This window comes from Heloderma suspectum, chromosome 6, assembly GCF_057233095.1.
Source record: "Heloderma suspectum isolate Gila_16-S chromosome 6, 16-S_ref, whole genome shotgun sequence".
NCBI lineage: Eukaryota > Metazoa > Chordata > Lepidosauria > Squamata > Helodermatidae > Heloderma > Heloderma suspectum.
In genome coordinates, this window is record NC_139463.1 from 56,751,779 (window position 1) to 56,775,454 (window position 23,676).

The following is a 23,676-nucleotide window of genomic DNA, read 5'->3' on the forward strand; positions in this document are numbered from 1 at the left end:
TGCCCTGCACTCTGGGATGATGGAGAAGAAATCCTGGCCTTCCTCTCTGTGACAACCTTTCAAGTCCTTGAAGAGCGCTATCCTATCCCCCCTCAGTCTTCTCTTCTCAAGGCTATGCATGCCCAGTTCTTTCAGTCTCTCTTCATAGGGCTTTGTTTCCAGTCCCCTGATCATCTTTGTTGCCCTCCTCTGAACTCTCTCCAGCTTGTCTGCATCCTTCTTAAAGTGCGGTGCCCAGAACTGGACACAGTACTCCAGATGAGGCCTAACCAGTGCTGAGTAGAGGGGAACTAGGACTTCCCGGGATTTGGAAGCAATGCTTCTATTAATGCAGCCTAAAATAGCATTGGCCTTTTTTGCAGCCACATCACATTGTTGGCTCATATTCAGCTTGTGATCGACAACCATTCCAAGATCCTTCTCGCTTGTAGTGTTGTTGAGCCACGTATCCCCCATTCCGGACATGGGAGCTGCCCACCCATGATGTATCCATTTTCTCAGGATTCAGCCTCAGCTGATTGTCCCTCATCCAGCCCACCACTGCTTCCAGGCATTGATCTAGGGCTTCCACAGCCACACCTGGCTCAGATGTCACAGGGAAACAGAGCAGGGTGTCACGAGCATACTGATGACACCATGCCCCAAATCCCCCAATGACCGCTTCCAACAGCTTCATGTGTATGTTTAACAGCATTGGGAACAAAGTAGTACCCTGCAGCACCTCACAGTGCAAATGCCAGAGTGGGGGTGACATACAGTCACCCAGTGCAACTCTCTGACGCCAGCCCTGCAAGTAGGCATGGAGCCACTGCAATGCAGTGCCTGCCACTTCCAACCTGCAGCACCAGTCCAGGAAGACAGCATGGGCGATGGTATCATATTCAGATTAGTGTGTCGGCCAGACGTAATTACAGTCTGTCCCCATAGTTGTGGGATTCGGAATCAAAGCCTTATGACTGGGAGGTGCAGCTACCGGTTACTCCTGAGCCCCTCTCTTTTTAGAAGTAAAGCACCAGCGTTAGAAGATGCAGTACAAAACACAGAAGCAATACTGGTCCCTCATCAGAAGGTCTGAATTACAAATTAGATGTGTGTGAGTAGAGGGGGTTGGGGTGGTAAAAGCTCAGGAACGGACAAGTGAGCAAAGAAGAGGAGGGGCAGAGGGATGTGTTGGACCACAGGACAAGTGCAAATGAAGTGAGACAAGTGTGGAAAGACCAACTGCTGTAAGCCATTTGTGGGAGCCATCTCGGACGATCTTTCTGGCTTTATGCACCTTTCTGCAGTGTTTGTGCTCCTGGCTCTTGGGAAACTGCGCCCTGAATTGTATAGCTGGGGTGGGGTGGGGGGTAAGAGCTGTTGGCCTCTTTTCAGCAGAGGGCTGGACATGACAACTTTTCATTCTCTCCTGACTCCAGTCTCACAATCAACTGCAGTGGAAGAGAGCAGTGAGCCTCAAGCCTGCCACAGGCGAATCAGTTGGTACCCCTGAGCTAGAAAGCTGTTTCTTTTCTCTGGGAAGGGTCTTAGTTGTGGTCCTTTGATGATCCTCTGGATCATATGAAGCCACAAGACTAAAGAAAGCCTTGAATGCATTTTAAAAAAACAAACATTTGTGCTCTGAAGGCACATGAAAAAACACTTGTGCTGTGCCAGCTGCAAGAGGTGGGGACAGGAAGGTGCAACGGCTGGCAAGTGCGTGCTTACGGCCCCTAAGCGGGGCACGCCGGTGGTGAGACAGTAGAGACTTCACTGGAAAAGGTAGATCTTGCAGAGGGATTTGCAGGAAATCAAAGCAGACGGGGAGCAGGGGGATGTTTCAGGCACAAGGAGTCAAACCCCAGAGGCAGAAGACAAGAGTGGAAAGGGAAGGCAAAAAGGCATGGATGGGCTTGTGTGGGACAGAGGAACGTAAAAAATGGAATCTGGAGAGATGACAGAGTCCATGTGTATGGGTATGTATCTATCCATATAGATGTCGAGAGAGAGAGAGAGAGAGAGAGAAAGTGACAGACATATTGAGACATCTAGATACATAGATGGATAGATAGATTCCAGAAAGCCTGGGATAAACCCAGACTCTCTGGGTCAAACAATGACAGCTGGCAGGGAGGCTGCCACAGGGAAGGACAGCTGCCATCCATCCATGACCTGCAGTGTGTGTGCGTGTGCGTGCGTGTTGTGTACGAGAGAGAGAGAGAAAGAGAGAGAGAGAGAGAGAGAGAAGTCTTCTGTTAGGAAGACATTGACACACCAATGATGATTCCCACTGAATACTTCTTTGTTCATCTCATGTCCGTCTATCATTGTTTGAACTATTTCTCCCAAACTTAGCTCTTCCTTCCAGCTACACTCTCCGCTCCCCACTGCTGCCTTTCTCCATTCTGTCGGGTAAAAGGCCATTGTATGTAGTGTGTAGTGGTTAAAAGATATTGTTATATTTTGACAACACTTTTGTTAATTCTCACACCACCGTCAGCGTACATGGCACTTTGCAGAGTTTCACAAACAAGAATGACAGGTCCCTGCTCTCAAAGAACCCGCAGTCTGCGTATTGGCAGTGGGGAAGGCAACAGAGGAAAGCAAAGGGAAGAAAAAAGGAGAGGGGGAGGAATGAACTTGGGCAAACGCAGTTACAGACTCAGGCTTTGCTGCTGGGGGTGAGGTGAGGATTACGGGACTAAGGTAAAGGTCTCATAGAAAAAGTGCATTTGGAGGAGAGGTCTGAAGAAAGAGAGAGGGAGAGATGTCATCACATGCATACGTGTTCAGGGAGGGAGTTCTGGGCAGTGGCGACAGAAATGGAGAATGGGTGGAGTTAACAGAGCACGAGACCTTTGGACATTTGAGGATTTTAGAGTGGCAGGAACCAAAGGGCTTTACATTTCTCTTATCGTCATTGTGACTGTCCCAGTGAAGCTGGGTAAGATGTGTCCACAGGCAACCTTTGTGCACTGAGCTATAAATGTGAGGGGCCGGCAAGGCAGCTACATTCACATGGCTCCTCCATCCTTGCAAGGCTGCCTTGAGGGCCATTTTTGGTGGATAGGCAGTATATAAATTAAATCAATCAGTAAAAGGCCATTGCCGCACCGGCTGTGTATGCCTTGGTACTCCCGCTGTGGCCAGTGTCTTCAGTGGGAGTGGCGGGAGGCAGGTTCGGGCCATCTCGGTATGGAGGTAGCACTGGCGTGAAGGGACAGATGCACATACACCCTTCTTTTATAACCACCATCTGGGCACACACCCTTATTCTGAGATATACTCCACCTGTACTTAAATACAATAGCTAGGTGGCTTACAGTTTACTAGACTGCCACAATAAAGCCATTTTAAAACACACATATTGATTTATTTATTTATTACATTTCTATACCACCCAATAGCCAACACTCTCTGGGTGGTTCACCACAATTAATACCATAAGACACAACATGATAAAATGTAATCTAAAAGTTTAAAATTTAAAACTACAGTGTAAATCCAAAATGAAAAAGAAAAGCCAAAATAAAACCTAGCAGCAGTGCAAAGATTTAGAATAAAGTAACATATTTAAAAACAGAAAATGTAAGACTAAAATGCCTGGGAAAATAAGAAGGTATTCAACTGGTGCCAAAAAGACCACAAAGTAGGTGCCAGGAAAGCCTCTCTGGGGGGCTTATTCCACAACCAGGGTGCCACAACAGAAAAGACCCTCTTCTTAATAGCCACCCACCTCAGTTCATGTCATGGGAGCACCCAGCGAAGGGCCACTGAAGATGATCTTAGGGTCCAGGCAGGCCCATATGGGAGGAGGCGATCCCTCAGACAACCTGGCCCCAAGCCGTTAAGGGCTTTGGATGTTAACACCAGCACTTTGAATCGGGCCCGGAAATGGACTGGCAGCCAGTGCAGCTGGAAAAGTACTGGCATGATATGATCACGTTGGCCAGTCCCCGTTAACAATCTCACTGTCCTGTTTTGGACCAGCTGAAGTTTCCGAACCATTTTCAAAGACAGCCCCATGTATAATGCATTGCAGTAATCCAGACGAGAGGTTACCAGAGCATGGATAACCGTAGCTAGGCTATCTGTCCAGATCGGATCGTAGATGGTATATCAGCCTAGGCCGCTCTGTGCAACCAAGGCCACCTGTGTCTCCTATGACAGCTCTGGATCTAGAGCACCTTCAAACTAGGGCCTTTACAGGGAGTGCAATCCCATCTAGAACAGGCTGAATGTCACTCATCACATATACAATACTATCCCCTTTTTAAAGCTTAAACAATGGAGAATAAAGTAACTGCAGTGTTTTAGCTGATTAATCAGTTAGTGTAATCAATTAAAAACCCCTTGACCGATGAAAAGGTGTCCCCAATTAATTAGGCAGATTTTAAAAGAATTGTTACTTATTTTTAATACAAGTAAATGCATTATTTTAGAAAAGTCACCCCTCTTTCTCAGGAACACACATGTGCATCGTCTAAAAACAAATACTACTTTTTCCCCAGAAGCTATTTTATGCAAATCTAATTGACACAGTCATCCAACTGAGATTGCAATGCTTTTCATGTCTACTCAGAAGTAAATCACTTTTAATTAAACGGGGCTTACTCATAGCTAAGTTGGTATAGGATTGCAGTCTAAAATGTATTTAATGGGTGGGGGGAGAAGTGCCCTAATTAAAACACCTCCTAAATAGAAAGGTTTGACATTGTATTTATTTTATTTAGAACAATTTAACTCTTTTCTCATAGCGTTTGAAAGTGGCTTAGGATAAACCAAGAATGCAGACCACCACCACCACCCACGAGGCCTGGGGACCCAAGCCAGCCCACCTGGGGTTCCTCAGAGGGGCCCCCTTTCCCCCAACCCCATATCATTTGGTTACTTCCTGGCTTTTGTGCAGTTTTTCCCCTACATTCTAACAAGTTAAAATGCCTCTCTGAAGGCATTTAGTTACTGGCAGTAAAAGCTTGGAGATAACATACCCTGGTATTTCTGGCCCCTCCCCTTTCTGCCTTCAGTTCCACCCACACTGGAATGCAGCCCCCGAAAGCTTCTCCAAAATGGAATTCGGCCCCCAGGCTGAAAGCGGTTCTGCACCCCTGTGATAAACAGTGTATAATAATACAAACGAAGGGCGCAATCCTATGCATGTTTAGACAGAAAAATGTCCTACAATTCTTAGAGGCCTTTTTTTCTGTGTAATGCATAGGATTGCACCCTAAATGTTTCTGCTGTAAATAAATGCCCAGAGATTCTTCCCAGTCTTCTCTTGATCCTCAGTTCCTCAGGGCTTTGTGTATTTTCTTCCCTTCAGTGACTATGCTGCGTTTTCACTGCTCAAGATGTCCAAAAGGCACCAAAGTTGCTGCTTAGACTTTGCACAATACAAATAGGCAAGGGCAGAAATCCTGAATGAACCACATATTTAGCTAGTACGCTTTTACCACCTGTGGCCTGAGCTTAGGTGTTCCCTTAGAACCCTATATTTTTCTTAAATAAATAGTTGCAGTGTCAGGCTCAGATAGGTCTCCACAGGCAACTGGCTCCAGAGTGTTGGAGCCACCTGTGAGAAGGCCCTGCTCCACAGACCCGCCGATCTAACCTTCTTCATGGGAACAAACTATGCACAGAGCCCGCCCCTGCTGCGGGTCACAAAGCGGCTCCTGTGGCATTTCTCCCGGAGTTATGCAGGCAGCACCAGCTCCCTGGGCAAAGCCTCCTCCCCCAGTGGGTCCTCTCCTCTGTCAGTGGGCCTGGGGGGCGGGGGGTTATCTGGCTGTGGCAGCAGCTCTCCAAGAGCAGTGGGTGGCCGGAGCAAGCCACGCTTTTAATTTCCCACAATGCCTTAGAGCAGTGCTACGTATGGGGTGTTGTGGGAAATGAAAAGGCGGCTAGATCCAGGCACCAGGCGCTGCTCTGAGTGCTGGGCCAGGATTTCTTTTGGGGGGTGAGGCAAGGCAGGGCAGGGCAGGGCAGGGCAGGCAAGAGCAGTGGGCCCTGGCAGCTGCCTGAGGAAGCTGCCTGTGGGAATCTGCGTCAGCGGTGTGGGCCCAGCCATAGTTATCACTCCCTGGTTATTGACTCTCTCCCTCCGCTCCCTCTTGGTTGCCCTGAGAAGAAGTAGGAACTGCCTGGAGGTGGGGTCAGCTCAGCCTGGCCTTGCAATCCACGTCTGTGTGCGTGTGTGTGTTTGTGCCTGCCAATTTATTAGCGTTATTCCAACATTGTGATGCAGCAGGAGTACGGGAAGCAGATGCTCCTTGGTCGTAGTCTTTATTGTTACCTAGAGACAAGCTACTGGCGTTTTCCCAGCCTCCCCCCACCCCTGATTCCCCTAACTCAGTTCCCTCTGCATTCTGCAAAAGGAAATTTATGGTATGCCCACACCGTGTGTTTTAACTCCTTCCCGCTCAGATGGCAGATAGGCAACCAACCAGGGTGTAATTTGTGTTGTGCCAGGGCACCCTAGCACTCAGCCTCAGAATCTGTTTTTAATACCAATGCTCCAAGATGATCCTACAGGCCTAGATGCCTATGACCATGCACAAAGCGCCTTTCTCCTCATCTCCTCGATAACTGCAATGAAATGAGCTGAGAGTTCCGAAGTTCCTGCTTTAGCCTTGGGCAAGCAACTCTTTCTCAGCCCAAGTCCTCCCATCTGCAATATGGGGATAATAATGGCGGGGGGGGGGGAGCTACCATTCAGGGGTATAACAGGTGCTTTGCATGCAGAAAGTTCCAGGTTCAGTCCCTGGCATCTCTAGTTAACAGATCGACAGTAGTAAGGTAGAGACAAAGGGCTCCTTCACACCGGGCTTTTATCCTGCAATTGAGAGTGGTCCTTCATGGAAGTTTACAGGCTCTTTACATGATGCCGTGAACCTCCAAGGCGTCTCCTGCACTAAATGCCCTTTGTTCCGTTTCTAAATAGTTTGCAGATAATGAGCTATCAAATTACCCCATTGTGTTCCGCTTCAGTTTCCTCCATGAAAAGAGTTAAAGCGGGAAGAAGAGGCGCAAGATCAAGAAAGATAATGGAAGATTCAGCTGCAGGGGAGAAGGAGGGGGAAGGAAGCGCGTGTAAAGGGAGTCGTTGCGATCCCGCATTTAAAACGGAAGCAGAAAGCCCCGTTTTAAATGCAGGATTTTAGGCTGGTGTAGAAGTGCCCAAAGATCTCTGCCCGAGACCTTGAGGAGCCCTTGCCCTTTAGCAGAGATAGTATTGGGCTAGATGAAGCAGTGCTCTGACTCAGTAAAAGGCGGCTTCATCCGTTCACCTCGCAGTGCGCAGACGAAGGCAGCTTCACAGCTAGCTCTCATGATTCTGGAATTCAGGGGGAAAGGCTGCCATGTAAACCTAAGCCAGCACGTCTTGTGTTCAGAAATCAAGCATGGCAGTCAACAGAACAAACGCACTTGTGCAAAGTCAAGCTGCATCACAAGGCGAAGGAACCTTGCCGTCAAGGGGAGGGGAAAGTTACCTTACAAAGTACGCTCCCAAAATGCCCCACCTCTTGCTCTGCAAAAATCCGCACTGCGGTCCTACAAGCAACAAATATAGTATTGCTTTTGATGCTTCCAGGGTACTGAAATAAATGCTTTGATCACTGTATTGGTATCCTCTCTTGTTTTTGTATTGCTTTTGTGTTGCTAGCCACTTTGGGCCCTGTTTGAGGAAAAGCAGCATATAAATTAAACGACGATGGTGATAATAGGTTGCCCCCTTGGCCACATCCTGATTACAGAACGCCAGCAAACTGGATAACTTAGTAAGAGAAAGATGCAGTCTGTTTCTTTACATAAATAAATAATAGAAAGCTCTGCGAGCAGAAAGGTTGAATGCACTGACAGAGTGAGTTACAAACAGAATGTCCTTGTGCAAGGAAATGTTGCAAGGAAACCATTTTCTAACACAGTGGTGCAGTTTAGATGCTGGGCTTAAGGGTGTTATGGGGTCCCCTCTTTAGAGGGTAATACATATTATTTCACGTACCTCAAATGGTGGTAAGTCAGCCCTGCTAGTTTGGAAGCCCTCTTCCTCATTCTGCTGAGTGGGTCCTGGACATATGCTCCAAAGTCCTGCCCTGATGGCAACACTGATCTAAGAAGGGCATCCCTCGAAGCATTGATGTGATAGCCCCATCTATGCAGTTCATGCCTCCCTAGCTTCCCCCCCCCCCCGGGGAGGTCACAGTGTCATAGAATAATAGGATTGGAAGGGGCCATCGAGTCCCCTGCTCAATGCAGGAATCCAAGTCAAAGCATCCCTGACAGATGGCTGTCCAGCCTCATCTTGAATGCCTCCAGCGTGGGAGAGCCCACGACCTCCCTAGGTCATTGATTACATTGCCGTATTTGCTCTAACAGTCAGGAATTTTCTCCTGAAGTTCAGCCGGAATCTGGCTTCCTGTAACTTGAGCCCATTATTCTGTGTCCTGCACTCTGGGATGATCAGGAAGAGATCCTGGCCTTCCTCTTCATGACAGCCTTTCAAGTACTTGAACAGCTCTATCCTATCTCCCCTCAGTCTTCTCTTCTCAAGGCTAAACATGCCCAGTTCTTTCAGTCTCTGTTTTAGATGTAGTACATCACAGTTTCCATCTACACCATTTGCACTAAAGGCACGCATGCACACGCTATTGATTGATTGATTGATTGATTGATTGACTGATTGCATTTATATCCCAACAATACTACAAGCAAGAAGGATCTTGGAATTGTTGTAGATCACAAGCTGAATATGAGCCAACAATGGCTACAAAAAAGGCAAATGCTATTTTGGGCTGCATTAATAGAAGTATACTCAATCCTAAAGGAAATCAACCCTGACTGCTCACTGAAAGGACAGATACTGAAGCTGAAGCTCAAATATTTTGGCCACCTAATGAGAAGAGAAAACTCCCTGGAAAAGACCCTGATGCTGGGAAAGATTGAAGGCAAAAGGAGAAGGGGACGGCAGAGGATGAGATGGCTAGATAGCATCACCGATGCAATGAATATGGATTTGAGCATGGTGCGGGAGAGAGTGCAGGACAGGAAGGCCTGGCGTGCTATGGTCCACAGGGTCACGAAGAGTCGGACACGAATGAACAACAACAACAAATAGAAGTATAGCTTCCAAATCACATGAAGTTCCCCACTACTCAGCGCCTGTTAGACTTCATCTTGAGTACTGTGTCCAGTTCTGGGCACCACACTTTAAGAAGGATGCAGACAAACTGGACAGGGTTCAGAGGAGAGCAACAAAGATGATCAGGGGACTGGAAATAAAGCCCTATGAGGAGAGACTGAAAGAAGTGGGCATGCTTAGCCTTCAGAAGACTGCAGGGAGATGCGATAGCGCTTTCAAGTCCTTCCAACCCTACTGTTCTATGATCCCAACTTTTTTCTTCTTGCAAGGAACCCAAGGCGGCTTACATTATCCTTCTTCTCTCCATTTTATCCTCACAACAACAACCCTGTGAAGTAGGTTGAGAGTCTGTGACTCTCAGTGAGTTTCCATGGCCGAGTGGGGACTAGAACCCGGATCTCCCGGCTCCCAGTCCAACACTCTCGCCACTACACCCCAGCCTGGTGCCCTCCAGATGTGTTGGCAATGCTGTATGGGGATTATGGGAGATGTAGTCAAACACATCTGAAGGGCACCAGGTAGGGAAGACTGATGTACACAATCTTCGTGGTGTGCCACAAGCAGACAAGGAATCCCATCCTGGAAGTTCCCTACTTTGTCCAAACCCAATTGAAATGGCTTTTAAAAATTATTTACATAAAATATTTTTTAAAACTAACTGAAATGGCTCAAGTATACTATGCTAAAATCAGTGTGGCATTTCTTATTATATACATTAAAAAGGAGCTGAGATGCAAGCCCAGGACACTTGTCCTATCACCTGGAGACCACGTACCCTGATCCTGGCTGGATGGGGGCACCGGCTAAGATGTTGCTCATGGGGGAGAAATTAGTCCCCACTTCATATACACCAGGGGTGCAGAACCTCTTTTGCCCAAAGGGCTGAGTTCCATTTCAGGGAAGCTTTTGGAGCCTTCGTTCCAGGGATGGGCAGGGCCAAAACACCAAAAATACCAGCACGATGTAGCTTAAAGCTCTTACCGTCAGCATCCAGGCCTTTGAAGAGGCGCTTCAACTGCTTAGAACGGGGCGGGGGGGTGGGGGGGACAACTGCGCCAAAGCCAGGAAACCACCAAATGATCAGTGGCTGGAGGAAAAGGGTGGGGCCAGGGGAGGAGGCGTGGCCATCTGGGGAACCCGGGAGGGCCCAAACAGGGACTACTGACGGGCTGCGCTTGGCTGCTGCCCCTCAGGTTTGCACCCCTGGCACACATACAGGCACATGGCATTTTGTCTGTGTGCACAATGCACAGGGGTTTCCCCATGAGCGATTTACCCTGAGCCGGCTGCATTTGGAGGTCATTCAGGATCCATGACGTTATGGCCATCCCGCAGCCACCCCGGAGTTTATCGGGGGAAAACGGGATGTCCTGAGATGGCTTAAAGTCCGATTCTTTTCCTTAAGTTGGGTTCTCATCGGTATAGTCGCTGTGTGCCCCAACCCCCGCATTGACCTCGGAGATGCTGGCCCTGCCCACGGGTGTGCCTTTCACCGGGACCCCGGTCAAGGGGTGTTTCCTGTCCCTGTGTTTCCCGTCCCTGCACAAACCTATTAGTGTCTCCTCAGAAGTAACTCCCATTGTGCTGAATGAGGCATGCCCTCTGAATGCCCACATCAGAATTTACAGAGATCCCCCCTCAATTGAAATCACACACGTTAAAGCCCAATTCCCTAAATGTGGTAAAGCGCGATCTCGAGGCTCTGGTTCTCTTTGTTGGGTTTATTGCCTTAGGAAGTAACTACTTTGACCCTTCATTATAGAGATTCTGCGGGGGGGCTGGTTTCCGTCTTTGTGTTCTCCCCCCCCTTTCCTAGCACAAGAATATGTGTGTCTACTCAGAAGTAGCTCCCACTGTGCTCAATGAGGCTTGCTCCTGAAATGCAGGTGCATCTGGAGTTTCAGGGGAAAGGAGAAAGGGGGGAGAGGGGGGAAGCCTCTCTCATTGGTTGAGCAGCCCCTGTCAGTCAGATGACGTTCACTCCATCCCCCCGCCCCAACCAGGATGTTTGTTGTGTGAAGTGATTTTTACTGGTGCGGAACACTCGGTTGTGGAGCCCAGCATGGACCAAAGCGCAGCAAAGCTGACTCCTTTTTAAAGATCCGGTACTCCTCCAGTCGCTTCTCCTTCTGTTGTCATGGAGACATGGGATGATTCCAACAACTGACCATGATGTAACACCACCTTCCACTGATGCCCTCCCTGTTGTACTGTTGCTGATACCCATCCGGTGCTCACATCACTTCTTAAAATTTGGCACAATTTGTAGCACATTGTCGGTTCTAACTGGTTCACAAATCTCCATTGAAGATTATGGTCTACTATTATGGCATTGGAGGCCCCACTCTCCTGTACAGGATGGCCCAGAGTCCGGAAATGTATTTTACCACATGGTCTGAGCTCCTTATGGGGGGTTAGACTCTGAAATAAAAAGTCAGTTTAGCTGTTGGTTGGAGCATTGCATACAGAACTCAAAGTGACATGTGAGCATTAAAGCGTGGAGTCTCTTTCTTCTCTCTGCCTTTTAAAAAGAATTTCCTTTACTCTTGGCTGGATTTGGTCTTTGCAGTCTTTCTGATGGTCTCATCCTGACCCCATGCTCGGCCTTCACCCTGAGACTTCCAGGGTCTTATAGAAATGCCCAGGCATGTGCCTGTCTTCCTGGTGTCTGTGCAAGTGTTATCCTGTCTATACAATCACAGAATCATACTTGTTCTTTCTGAGAGCATTGTTATGTGTGTGTGTTTTTTCTTGTTTGGGCTGATTTGTAATGGCTAGGCAGAAGCAGGGTGATTATTCTTATTTTTTAATCTGTTTATGCAGATTTTCTATTTCTAAAGATATCCACAAAGGGAGTATCAGTCTTCTACAGCAACAAAGATGGCTTCAAATACAGGACATTTTCCTCGCCTTTAAAATCAGAATCAGCCTTTGAAAATCTGGTTATTTTAAAATGCAGCAGGATGTACCAGTGGACATTTTTGTCAAGGCATTGCATGCACACCTGCCATCATAAAAGGCTGGGATAACACAACCACATTCAGACTCTACCTGTCATCTCTCAAGCCACACCCTCAGTCTCTCCAGGGCTCCGCCTCCAGAGTGCGGGCTGAGCTGCACCACTAGCAGCACTTGCCTTATTGCTCCTGCCCCGATTGGTTCTGGAATCCTGTCTACCAGGACTCAGGTGTTGCAAAGTACCCACATGCACCATTGCTTTAAGTTAGCGATGCGCCGGTGCTGTCAGCTATTCCTTCCTCCTTCCCCCCTCCCCTGTTTTCCTTCTTCCTCTCTTCTTCCCCCCACCCTCTCTCTCTCAGCAAGTTTTTATGTGATTACAAGCACTGCATGGTAATTAGTGCTAAACTCATTTGCACAACTACAGTTAATTGGCTACAACAATTAATTAATGTGTTGGAAATTTGGCACCAGAATAAAAAAGTTTTTTTTCCATCAAACAAAAGACAGAAGTTAAAGAAGAGAGACGGACAGGCGGAAAGGCAAATTGAGTGTGCTTGGATCGCCCAGACTGCCCCCCTCCAACAAAACGGCAAGAATATCACATTGTTGTTTGCAAACTACAGAGTCCTTCAAACTTTTGTTTTGTATTTGTTACGCTAAATTCTTTATCTTTATCCCTTATCTTTTATTCCCCCACCCTTTTTAATTCCTTCGTTTATTTTGTGTTTCCTTTTTTAAAAAGATTTTTTTTACAACTTAAGCAAACTCATTTCACTGATAAAATATAGCATGACTAATGACTGGAGCATGTAGAAATCATTGGGAGAATGTCCTTGGAAGACGAATGCATTTTCAGCAGAATAATTAACTTAATTAACAAATTCACATGCATATTCATCAGGCTATTAATGTCTTCTCAGCTCAGCTTGATGAACATTGCGGTAATAACAATCTCATTTGCATACTGCATTCTACTGCTATCCAAAAAAAAAAAAAATTAAGCAACATACACAAACACATAGAAAGGAACACGCTTTCTCCGCCTTCCCCCCTCACCAGCTTCCCATTGCAACATATGTTGTATGTTTAGAATCAAGTTGGTCCATTTCAACATGGTCTATGAGGCTGGAACATGCATAAGTAGTCAACTGTGTCTCATGTATGTGAGTCGCGCGTGTGTGTGTGTGAACTTTCCCCATGCCTGTCTCTCTCTATCTTTCCTATCTCTCCCCAGGGAAGCCTTGGCACGGGTTCCAACTTTTTCTTCACTCTTCCCCCTGCTGCCAAGCGGCGTCAACACAAAATTGCCATTTTCCCCAGCTCTCTACGGAGCAATCTTGAAAAGCAGTAAGGTGTGACGCCAAAGGACTGCCAACTCGGCAGCAGTGCCTGCGGAAAAACCGCAGAATGGAGGCAGAGAAATGGGATGGTGGTGGGTGCTGGGTTTCTTTTCCTACTGGCGTGTGGAGGGCTTGGGAGGAGGGGCGGCAGAGGGGGGGCTGAGAGAGAGAGAAGAAAAAATAACGTAGCAGCTGTCGGCCTAATTCCACTAACACTCTGCTTGTGGTCATATTAGGAAAACAGATTATACTCCTTTGTGGCACTCATTTATTCCTGACATACGTTAACATTCTATATCTTAATTCTGCCTGCCTTCAGTCCGACCAGTGGACTTTGGGGCCAGTTTTCCATGAGGTGTGTTGAACAGGCCAGGGAAGCAAAACAGAATAGGGATTTTTCTTCCTCTGTTCCAGTGCTAGAACTCGGGGTCACTCAATTACACTGATCAGCAATAGGGTCAGAACAAAGTGAGGTGCTCTGTCACGCAGAGCACAGCGCGCTTGCACAAGATGTGGTGATGGCCCCTAGCTTAGGTGGGTTTTTAGAAGGGCGAGAAAATACATTAGCCATGTTAGCCAAGTGGAGTCTCCGCATTCAGATGCTGTGGGCAAATGAAGACCAGTTGCTGGGGGGCAAAACAGCAGGGCGGGGATATTGCCTTGACGGCCTGCTGGTGGGCTTCCTGAAAGCATCTGTCTGGCCACTTTGGGAACAGGATGCTGGACTGATTCATCAGGACTCTCACTATGACCTTAACATCAAATGACATCATTTGCCTTTTGCAGCCTAAGATGTTGGTTTTGTGTCCATGCCTACAGGGATGCGAGCTTCCCGCTGCACCCCCTTCCCAAGTTGTGGTCCCAGGGAATGTTCTGAAGGCACGTGATGCAGCTACCTTGGGCCTGGATACGCTAAGTGCCAAGATGGAGGACCATCCAGAAATCCTACGTATGCCATGACGGAAGTGAGGTGGCATATACTGCATATACTGTATATGCCATGCGTACATGACTCAGGATGGATGCAGACCAAAAACCAAATTAGTGCAAACATGCAGAGGTGGAAAGGTAAAAAAGATTCAGTGCATCTCAGAGGGCCAGGGTTGGCAGCTTCTTGTGTTCAAAGATTCTGCCACCTCAAGTGGAGGGCCTCTGAGCCTTTGCGAAATCCCGTTCCCTCAAGGCAAATGAAACTTTTTTTCTCTCCTAAGGAAGGACCTCCAGTCCAGTCAAAGTGCCCGATGCCTATGTTGACTCTTCCCTTCTGACTGGAAACAGATAGCTAAAGATATCAATAAAAGGACAGAGTTTTGCCCCGTGCAGAGCTCCACCCCCTCCCCTAATTGTGAAAGGCAGACCCTTTTGTTTTGAAAAGAATACACTGTATACAAAGTAGAAGAAATAACAATGAAGAGTCCAAATACAATCACATACACACATTCTTCTGTTCTGCCAACTGGCCCAGCCCAGTGGATAACCAAGCCAGTAAAATTCGGGCTGGCTGGCAACTTTACGGAAGGCGTGCCCATACTTAACACAGATTAAGTGCTCCTTAGCATCCTCTTTGTGCCATTTGTTGTCTTGGGGCCATAGCCCCTGCACTTGCTTCCATCTGTGTTTAAAAACACACACAGAAAAACGTGGTTCATAATCAGAGGTTGAAAGAGAGCTGAAACAAAGCTATTGAACAGGAAGGAACACTTCCTTTGCCATTTCTTGCCCATGTGGCATCTCCATGGATGAGCCAGTTCTGAATCGATCACCTCCGCCTTGATCTCCCACCCTCCAGGTTCCCCGGCTGCAGTCTCTTCCCGCCTGCTTTATCCATCCCCTGTGGCGTGCCTTCAGCCCTCCTCTCCCCCTCGCTTCCTAAAGCATCTGACGATGGTTCCTCTTGGCTCTGAACCAAGAGTCACTCCAAATTGAACCAGATGTTCCCTCTACCTCCTTTACAGCAACTCCCGCTTCCCCTTCAGTGCACACTGTCTCTGCAGCCCCCGCCCCTGCCCCCACCCTCTACCCTGCTGCATTTCTCATTCTGGGGTTACAAAGGAGAGGGAAGGGAGAAATTCTCTCTCTCTGTCTCTCTCTCACACACACACACACACATACACACACACACACACACACACACACACGGGTCTTGGGTCATATTAGACTGCTAGGTTATTTTGCGTGGGTTTTGGTTTGAACTGCGTACAGCGCTTGTAGGAGAAACATTCTTCAAGGTTAAAGCCCACAAGTATTCCTGTATATTTCCTTGTGCCTCTTAGGGCTAAACTAGACATCACGGCAGCAGATCTATGAGGAAGAGGAAGAGGAAGAAGAAGAGGGATTTAGTACCATCAGTGTACATGGCACTTTACAGAGGGCAAGAGGGCAAGTCCCTGCCCCAAGGAGTGTACAATTTAAAATTCAGCACAGGAGAAACAAGGGAGAAAGAGGAGGTGGGATAAACGGGGATGAAATATACAACTGTGTTGCACGTGCTTAGGCTGAGTTACAGTAGGGCGCGGGAGGTGAGGAATTGTGCCAAAGCCTTCATGGAAAAGGTGGCCTTTGAGGAAGGATTTGAAGGAATGGCACACACAGGTGTTCTGGGAGGCAGTCCCAGGCCTATGTGGCAAGAAGGGAGGAAAGGGCAGTCTTTGGAGGGAGCAGAAGCCTTCAGATGGCAGTGGAGCTGGAGAAGTGAAGACCCTGGGCAGGGGATGGAGCTGGAGGTGTCATGGGGGCAAGACCATGGAGGGCTTTGAAGGTGAGGACACGGAGCTTGTCCTGGGTCTGGAAGTGGACAGGAAGCCAGTGTTGGGATTTCAGGAGGGAGCTGCGTGATCAGAGCGAGATAGCAGTGAATGATTGTGGCAGCAAAGTGCTGGGGAGATGTGAGGGGACCAAGATGAGACAAGGGTAGACCTGAGAGAAGAAAATTATAGTGGTCTAGGCGAGAGATGACCAGGGTTCAAACACTGACCTCACAGAAAGTGAGGAGTAGGGTGTGTGTGTGTGTGTGTGTGTGTGTCGGGGGGGGGTGTAAGAGCAAAAGGGGGCATGCAGGTGAGCAGGGCACCTTTACTTTGCTACAGTCTGTTGTCCCCCTCCCCATGTGTTGTCCTCCTTTGCCAAACTCGAATTCCAAACCTGTACTCAGCTCAAAAAGACGCACTCTGGGGAAGTAGACAGCAAACACAATGCTTCTGGTATTCCCCCTGCCCTGCACCAGATTTAAGAGCACCACTTCTGCTGTAAAAGAAAATGCCCCCCCCCATGTGATTAGGGTAGATCCACTTTTGCACGCGCACACCTGGCACATCACATCTGGTCTGGCCCTCACTTATCCACTCCAAATTCAGCTGTGATATGTCACTTTATCTCTGCTTTAGACTAGTGTTGCCAACCAACCGGTATTTTACTGGTTTGACCAGTGAAACCATGTTCAGTGAGGGAATCAGTATTAGTGTCTGAGGCAGTGAACATGAGATTCTTCCAGGCTCCATCCAGACACCACCCTAATCCACTCAGCACCTACCAGACTATGCTAGGCATTGCTCTAGCTTCATACAGCCTGGCTGTACACCAGAAACGTGACTTTTGGCCAATGTTGGTTCTGTCTTTTGCACAGTGCCTTGCACTCTGCAAAGGAAGGAAGGAAGGAAGGAAGGAAGGGAGACCCTCAACACTATGGGTTTCCCTCAAGTCTGCAAGTTTCACTGTTGACTTTTAAAATAACAACAACAACAACAACAATAATAGACATTTCTATACCACCCCATAGCTGAAGCTCTCTGGGTGGGTTACAGAAGTTAAAACATTAAATACAATATAAAATGTTTAAAAGCCATTTACATAAAAGCACACAGGCAAGATACACAAAACAACATATAACACAAGCTGAATATGAGCCAACAATGTGATGTGGCTGCAAAAAAGGCAAATGCTATTTTGGGCTGTATTAATAGAAGCATAGCTTCCAAATCCCGGGAAGTACTAGTTCTCCTCTACCCAGCACTGGTTAGGCCTCATCTGGAGTACTGTGTCCAGTTCTGGGCACCACACTTTAAGAAGGATGCAGACAAGCTGGAGAGGGTTCAGAGGAGGGCAACAAAGATGATCAGGGGACTGGAAACAAAGCCCTATGAGGAGAGACTGAAAGAAGTGGGCATGTTTAGCCTTGAGAAGAGAAGATTGAGGGGAGATATGATAGCACTCTTCAAGTACTTGGAAGGCTGTCACAGGGAGGAAGGCCAGCATCTCTTCTCGATCATCCCAGAGTGCAGGACACGGAATAATGGGCTCAAGTGACAGGAAGCCAGATTCTGGCTGAACATCAGGAAAAACGTCCTGACTGTTAGAGCAATACGACAATGGAACCAATGACCTAGGGAGGTGGTGGGCTCTCCCACACTGGTGGCGTTCAAGATGAGGCTGGACAGCCACTCTGACTTGGATTCCTGCATTTAGCAGGGGTGTGGAGTCGGTGTCCTTGTAGGCCCCTTCCAACCCTACTATTCTATGATTCTATGAACTAAAACCAATTCTGAACAGTCAGTCATAATGGAAGACACATCCAGGACTGATTAAAACTCATCATGTGCTGCCAAATGCCTGGGAAAAGAAATAGGTCTCAACCTGGTGCCGAAAAGATAATGTTGGTGCCAGGCGGACCTCACCAGGAAGCTTGTTCCACAGATGAGGGGCCGCCACTGAGAAGGCCCTCTCCATTGCTGCTTCTGAGCTTCCCTTCGAGGAGGCACTCAGGGGAAGACCTTAGATGCTGAACACAGACTAAAGGCAGAGGCGTGCTGTCTGGTATTGTGGTGCTGAGCCGTGTAGGGCTTTATAGGTTAAAACCAGCACCTTGAATTGAGCTTGGAAACATATAGTCAGCCAATGCAAGCAGGCCAGAGTCGGTCTTATATGTGCAGACCTTGTAGTCCCACTTATCAACCTGGCCGCTGCATTTTGCATGAGCTGCAGCTTCCGAACCATCTTCAAAGGCAGCCCCATGTAGAGAATGTTGCAGTAATCTAACTTGGAGGCTACCAGAGCATAGGCAACTGAAGCCAGGTTATCCCTGTCCAGATAGGGGCGTAGCTGGGCCACCAACCAAAGCTGGTAGATGGCACTCCTTGCCACTGAGGCCACCTGAGCCTCAAGTGACAAAGATGGTTCCAGGAGGACCTCCAAGCTAGGAATCTGCTCCTTGGGGGAGTGCAACCCCACCCAGAGCAGGTTGAGCACCCTCTATCCGCTCAGCAGAACCATCCACCAACAGCATCTCAGTCTTGCCTGGATTGAGCTTCAGTTTATTAGCCCTCATCCAGTCCATTATCACAGCCAGGCACTGATTCAGCACATCCTCACCTGAAGATGAAAAGGAGAAATAGAGCTGCATGTCATCAACATACTGATGACGGCACACTCCAGAACTCCAGATGACCGCACTCAGTGGTTTCAGGTAGATGTTGAACAGCATGGGGGACAAAATTCATGATGGAGAATCCACGGGGCTGAGCACTGTTCCCCAAGCACCATCTTCTGGAGCCGACCCTCCAAGTAGGGGAGCAACCACTGCAATACAGTGCTTCCCACTCCCAGCTCAGACAATCGTCCCAGAAGGATACAATGGTCGATGGCATCGAAAGCTGCTGAGAGATCAAGGAGAATCAAAAGGGTTGCACGCCCTCTGTCTTTCTCCCGATATCAGTTATCATACAGGGCGACAAAGGCTGTTTCTGTTAAAATTAACTGTATTTTGTTTGTATGTCCTTATAAAGCCACACTAGAGGAAAATGGGCTTCTTTGTTTCTTGAAGGGCAGGTTAACAATCCCTAATCCTGTAGCCACCCCCCTGGGAGTAAGCTCTGTTGAACTCTGTGGGGCATACTTGTGGGTAGACAGGTATAAAATTGCACTGTGAGTAAATAAATTCTGAAACGCTCACATTTCAATGTCCTGAGATGTTCCATCCTGAGAGGACTGCTACTGATTTTCGCTCACCCACCATGTTCCAAAATGCCCACTGTTTTGCCTTCTACTCTCCTTTTTATACCAGGCATTCTAATTTTCCCATCTTAGCTTTGAGGCTTCTCTTGAAATGGTGTGTGTGTGTGTGTGTGTGTGTGTGTGTGTTTGCATGTGTGCGTGCGTTTGTGTGTGTGCTTATTCCTCCTAGGGCCTGATTGTGTGCCTGGGGGAGATTATATGGGGCAAGTGGGGTGAATTGGAGTGGGGGGAATTAGGGTGGTTATGGGTAGGGGGAGGTACGGGGTTAATGGCTGTGCCATGCTCCACCCCTTCTCTTACCCAGAGATTTGTTGGTTGCCCTATCAGCCTGTCCTCGAGTCTCTGAATGCTGCTTTTTAATGCCAGATCAATTCATAATGAGCTCTCCCTCATCCATGATTTAATAGTGGGTGAGGCGGCTGATCTGGCATGTATAACTGAGGCCTGGTGGGCAAACAAAGGAGAGTTAGTCTCTCCCAGTTATCCCCACCGGGGTACTTGGTTCAGCATCAGAGTAAACTTGACGGACTGGGGAAAGGGGGGTTGCTGTGGTCTATAAAAAATCTCTCTCTCTCTCTCTCTCTCTCTGTGTCTCTCTCTGTCTCTCTCTCTGTCTCTCTCCCCCTCTCTCCAGGCTCCCTGTCCATCTGATTAGTAGCCTGGAATGGTTGCACCTTGTGCTGGGTCAGCAGGACAGATGGGCATCTTGCTGGTGTCCCACCCACCACACTGTACAGCAAGTCTCCCTATCTGAGTGGATGGAGATGGGTGAGGGGCCACCTGAACAAGTCGGTGGTAAGACCACTCCTAAGAAAATGCACATCTGAGCTTTCCTGGGCAAAGTCTTTGAGCAGATGGCTACTAACCAGTTTGATGCACTTGGATGAGACCGATTCCCTGGATCCATTTCAGTCAAGATTCAGGCCGGGTTTTGGCATGGAAACAGCCTTGGTTGCCACCAGCTTGATACCACCAGCACCCTCCTGCTGTGAGAGGACACAGAAGTTTGGTTGCCACCGGCTTGATACCACCAGCACCCTCCTGCTGCGAGAGGACACAGAAGAGACACTGACCAGGTAGATTGCTTCCTATCTCCTACCTGTGGCTGTCCGAGGGGGTGTTTCCACCAGTGAATTACCCCAAGCCAGCTGTATGTTGAGGTCATTAAGGATACATCCTGCAGCAACCCCGGAGCTTATCAGGGAAAAACTAGATTTCCTGAGAAGGCTTAAAGTACGATTCTTTTCCTCAAGTCAGGTTCTCGGGGTTGTTGGGTGCCCCAACCCCCGCATTGACCTCGGGGATGCTGGCCCTGCCCAGGGGTGTGCCTTTCACCGGGACCCCGGTCAAGGGGTGTTTCCTCCCATTGTGCTGAATGAGGGCATCTCTACACCAGCCTAAAATCCTGCATTCAGTGCAGGAGACGCCTTGAATGATCACAGCGTCATGTAAAGAGCCCGCAAACTTCTGTGAAGGAACTCTCTCAATTGCAGGATAAAAGCCTGTTGTGAAGGCGCCCTGAGGCTTGCCCTCTGAATGCCCCACATAAAGAACAGAGCAGCCCCTCAACTGACAAGGCACATTTTAAAGCCCAATTCCTTAAGCGCAATTAAGCGCGATCTCGAGGCTCCGATTCATGGCCTTAGGAAGTAACGACTTCACAGCTTCTTTATAGAGATCCTGTGCATTAAAGTGGGGTCTGGGCTCAGTCTCTTTCCCACAGCAAACCCATTAGTATCTCCTCAGAAGTAACTCCCATTGTGGTGAATGAGGTCCTGCGGGTTAAAATGGGGGCTGGTTTCCTCTTTGTGTTCTCCCCCCTCTTTCCCAGCACAAGCATATGTGTGTCTACTCGGAAGTAACTCCCATTGTGCTCAATGAGTCTTGCTCCTGAAATGCAGGAGCATCTGGCTTTCAGGGGAAAGCAGAAGGGGGAGGAGAGGGGGGAAGCCTCCCTCATTGGTTGAGCAGCCCCCGCCAGTCAGATGACATTCATCCCCACCAGGAAGTATGTTCTGTGAAGCGATTTTTGCTGGTCCAGAGAATCTGCTTGTGGAGCCCCGCTCACAGCAAAGCCAATCCTTTTTAAAATATCTGCTACTCCTCCATTAGCTTCTCCTTCCATTGTGGTGGAAACTCAGCCAGAGAAAGACTTTCTGGGCCAGAAAATGCTTCCTCCTTGCAGGACTGGACCCTTGACTGTGGGACCTTCTGCCAGCTGCAAGAGATTGCATTCACTTCTGCAGGTGGTGTGTAAAACACCAAAGGAGTGGAGCCAAATGAGCCCCCTGGTTTTCCAGGGTGCTGGAGGCAGTGAAACAAGTGGGGCATTGTTGAGAGTGATCTTGGCAGAAAACAGGGAACGTGATCTAGAACTCGATAGAACGCGGGCTGAAAGCCCACTCCAGGGTAATGAGGGTGGCAAAAGAATTGTCCTTCTCTGCCACCGTTGTGCCTGCTCAAAGCCGCCCAGCAGAGCTTTTTGGGGTGGTCAGAGGCCTGTTGTGCCCTGGCCCGCAAGAAGAAGGGGTGGACCACTCGATAACCTGCCGTGACCAATTTGTGCTACGCTTTGCAGATAAAATCAATCATATTGATTTTATTGATAAAATCAATCATATTGATTTTATAAAAATAAAATGATTGATTTTATTGAATAAAATGATTGATTTTATTGATAAAATCAATCATATTGAGAGCCAGTGTAGTGTAGTGGTGAGAGTGACGGACTGGGAGCCGGGAGATCCGGGTTCTAGTCCCCACTTGGCCATGGAAGCTCACTGGGTGACTTTGGGCCAGTCACAGACTCTCAGCCCAACCTACCTCACAGGGTTGTTGTTGTGAGGATACAACGGTGAGGAGGAGGATAATGTAAGCCACCTTGAGTTCCTTGCGAGAGGGAGAAAGGCGGGGTATAAATGCAATGAATAAATGCAATGAATAAATATCTGTTCTGACTTAGAGACCACAGTTGATGCAAGTCTGGGGAATGTAACTTTGGTGCCTGCTTGTCCCGTTACCATCGATACGTTCCCATTTGTACAGCCCAAGGATGTGGACAGGATCAGTGGAGGCTGGTGGCTGTGATTTTGGTGGGGCTGTAAATCCATTCTGGGTTTCAGTCAGAGCCAGCCAGAACTCTAAAGGAGCTATCCACGGTGCTGCACCTATTTGGGGGATAGGGTTTGGTACCTTGGATAGCTCTTTTAGAGTTCTGGCTGGTTCTGACTGAAATCCAAAGTGGATTCACAGCCCCACTGAAATCAGAGCCAGCAGCCTCCACTGGTTAGGCTCCCTGTAGAGGTGAGGCCTGCCACTTCTGTGCTGGACCCTTGCCCTTCCTGGCTTATCCAAGCAGTCAGGGGGAACTGGTTGTGTGGGTAAGGGCAGTGGTGCACACCTCTTTATGGCAAGGCGTGAGGAGGGTGGTAAGAACTCTGTCTGTCTGTCTGTCTGTCTGTTTTTAAAGCCTCCCTGAACCCCACTGTGTTAGATAATTTCCAGCTGGTCTCCAATATTCCGTTCTTGGCCAAGGTCCTGGAACGTGTGGCGGCTTCTCAGCTCCAGGGATTTCTGGATGAGGTGGATTATCTAGATCCATTTCAGTCGGGGTTCAGGCCTGGTTACGGGACAGAGACTCCTTTGGTTGCCTTGGCAGACTATCTGCACTGGGAACTGGATGGGGAAGGGTGTCCCCGTTGGTTCTACTGGACCTTTCTGCAGCTCCAGTACCATTGGCCTTGGTATCCGTCTGAGGCAGGACTGGGAGGCGCTGTTATATGGCGGCTCTGGCACTTCGTGGAGGGGCAATCCAGAAGGTGGTGCTGGGGGATTCCTGTTCGGTGCCGTGGCCGCTGGGCCGTGGTGTCCCCTGGGGTTCCCTCTTATCCCCCATGCTATTTAACATATATGCAAAACTGCTGGGAAAGATGGTCCGGCGTTTCGGGGTTCAGCGCCACCAGTATGCTGATGACACTCACCTCTCCTTTCCCTCTAAATCCAAGGAAGCTGTTCTGGTTCTAAACTGGCGCCTGATGTCAGCAACGGACTGAATGAAGGCAAACAAATTGAAGCTTAATCCAGACAAGACAGCAGTCAAAAGGCGGATCAGGGACTAGGGAGTCAAGCTGTGCTGGATGGGTCACGCTCCTGTGACGACTCAGGCTCGCAGTTTGGGTGTGCTTTTGGACTCAGCCCAGAACTTGGATGTCCAGGTCTTGGCAGTGGCCAGGAGTGCATTGCACAGCTGAG